This window comes from Anneissia japonica, unplaced genomic scaffold (assembly GCF_011630105.1).
Source record: "Anneissia japonica isolate Jap-2015-1 unplaced genomic scaffold, ASM1163010v1 scaffold287864_len1152817_cov193, whole genome shotgun sequence".
Classification (NCBI taxonomy): Eukaryota; Metazoa; Echinodermata; class Crinoidea; order Comatulida; family Comatulidae; genus Anneissia; species Anneissia japonica.
In genome coordinates this window covers 759,306-762,096 of record NW_022710960.1, presented here as the reverse complement: position 1 = coordinate 762,096, position 2,791 = coordinate 759,306, and the positions used below count along the sequence as shown (strand labels likewise).

General features: G+C 32.5%; 1 protein-coding gene across 2 annotated transcripts in view; it reads left to right on the top strand.

The window, feature by feature from the left end:
- LOC117107175 overlaps window positions 1-2,791 on the top strand; it is a 24,205-nt gene that overhangs the window by 497 nt on the left and 20,917 nt on the right. Inside the window, exon 1 of one of the 2 annotated variants that reach the window (XM_033248767.1) lies at window positions 2,296-2,431. The exons of the other annotated variant lie outside the window; for it this stretch is intronic. The gene's annotated coding sequence lies outside the window, so the exon portion shown is untranslated. Of the gene's footprint in view, window positions 1-2,295; window positions 2,432-2,791 lie in introns of those variants that run through there. 2 annotated transcript variants of the gene reach the window in all.

The following is a 2,791-nucleotide window of genomic DNA, read 5'->3' as shown; positions in this document are numbered from 1 at the left end:
ACTGTATATATATATATATATATATATTATATATATATATATATATATATAGAGAGAGAGAGAGAGAGAGAGAGAGAGAGCAAATAAAGGGAAAAGTGGAAAAGACATGGAAAAAAGAGTAAAAGGTACGGTAAGTAAGGTAATACGACTAAGGAAATAAATATCTAACAATTATTTTAAAAAAAAGTAAATAACATTCTGTATTTTCAAATTATTTATTTATTAACATTACCGGTATATATTTATTTTTATTGTTGTTATTCATTATTGTTACTCATTGTTTTTGTTAGGTAAAACTTTTAATAATTTTCCCCACACCATGCTGTAAAGAGAGGTATTTTACATTATGCGCTATATAAATTGACAATTATAATTATTAGACTTGGCATGAGGAATTATGTTTATGGCCGTATGCCACCACAGATCGATCTATCACTACAGAAAGGCCGCAGCCAAGCGAAGAATCAATGCCAAGAGTTTGGTACAGGCAGTCCTTGTTTGATAATATATGGCTATATAGATAGGCCTAAATGACATGACTCTTACTGAGTGGAACCACGCCTATCGTTGGCAGCAGATATGTACAGTACTGTCAGTGGCGGCGTCAGGATTTCCCCGACGGGGGTCTAAGGTCTCTGACGGGAGGGCTGATGTCCCAGACGAGATAAAAGTGTGCGTGGTCGGGCGTCGCTAAAAACCCTTCGAAAGTGGTCCAGGGGACGTAGCCCAGGGATCTCAAAGGCTTATTCAATCGATTTTAGAGTCTATTGATATGTACAAAATACATATAATTTTTAAAATGTTTTTTCCTCCTCGACGAATTGTGGTATTTCTCCACGACGGGAGCCCTGCCTGGCGGCCCCAGTAGCGCCGCCATTGAGTACTGTACGTTTTACCTATATCATGTTCTAATAATATACTGTACACACTCGTTCCCTTTTTTTCACTGAAATGCCAATCTTGACAGATGACGTCACGCATATTCTGGCACTTCATTGGGCAAAATGCCATTTACCGTACTACCTTTAGAAAATGGAAGTGCCATTCTCTAGCCAAGCGTAATTAAAATGTGTCAATAAATTTGAATATCAATAACCACATAAGCTCACAAAGGGTGCAGGTCAACTCGGCCACAAGTCAACTCGGCCACAGTCAACTCGGCCACAAGTCAACTCGGCCACAAGTCAACTCGGCCACAAAAAGTTCGGCTACAGCCAAATCGGCCACAAGTCAACTCGGCCACAAGTTATTTATAATTAAAATGAAATGTAAATCTTATTTTTTGCATCCTTTTTCTTCAATATGATTGAAATGAAGTACACAGTATATTTTAGTAAAACAAGACCACCACACTACCAAAAGAGATTTGAATGCTATTGCCTACGAATTAAAAAGAGTTATTTATTAATGTGTTCGTCTTCTGTTTACTCACAACATTCTACTTCAACAATATTAAACAACAGTAACGACAATAAATTAGAAATTTTTACTTTAATAATACTAATTAGTCATTATGACGATAATAAAGGTGATAACAACAACGACATTAATAGTAATATTTATTTTAACAATACTAATAGTAATAATAGTATGGTACCGTAATAATAACGATATTTAAATATCTATTTTAATAATACTAATTGGTGATAATAACGACATTGAAGGTGATAATAGCAATAATACAACAATAATAAACTAAAGATAATGTTCATTTTTATAATAATAGTAATACTAATTAGTAATAATAATAATGATACTTATAATACTAGGCCTACTAGTAATAATAGGGTAATAATATCGATAATAAAGGTGACAACAACAACAATAATATTAATAATAATTATAATATGAGAAAAATACCAATATAACACCAATAACAATAACTTTTTAAATTACTATTATTAAAATGATAATACTAAGACTAATAAATAATAATAATTATAATAATAATAAATCGAAAATAAATTATTAATTATATGGTAATAATAATATATCAGCAAAAATTTGAACAATATATAATATTAATGCTAAGACTAATAATTAATATTAAAACTAACGGTAATAAAAACAACAATAATAATAACAACAATGACAACAATATAATAATAGCAATAATAATAATAAGTATATTAATACTTAAAGAATTAGTATTTTATACTTGATGAATTACGGTACTCCTTCAAAGTGTAGTACCAGTAAATGACTTGTGGCCGAGTTGACTTGTGGCCGAGTTGATTTGTGGCCGAGTTGAACTTTTTGTGGCCGAGTTGACTTGTGGCCGAGTTGACTGTGGCCGAGTTGGTTCGAATTCCTCACAAACTGGAGAACAATGGAATACATTCACGATTCCAATTTCCGTATATAAATTTGCCTATGTTTAATTACTAAAAGGAGCGACTCGAACAACCCATCCAGAGGTACCAGTTCCATAGTAAGTTAGAATAATCGTAATTTATAGCTATTAATTGTTTACTTTCACATATTTCAATTTGAATAAATGTTACTGTTACTACAATATTACTACAATATCTATCATGGCCTACGCCTAGTAGTAGTAGTGCTACGCATAATATGAAAACGTAGCACGTATAGAACTGATGTATATTTTATTACATTTAGAAAAATATATTGCAAAAAAAGTCTGAGAGTGCCAGAGCATCTACAGGTACCTACTTTTAATATTTCCTCGCCTCACTTAGGAAGGCAATTAGGTATATAAACGACAAATAGGCATAGACAAAAACGGCAAAGGAGCAAAATGAATGCCAACAGCAAGCACCGCCGAGCGCGG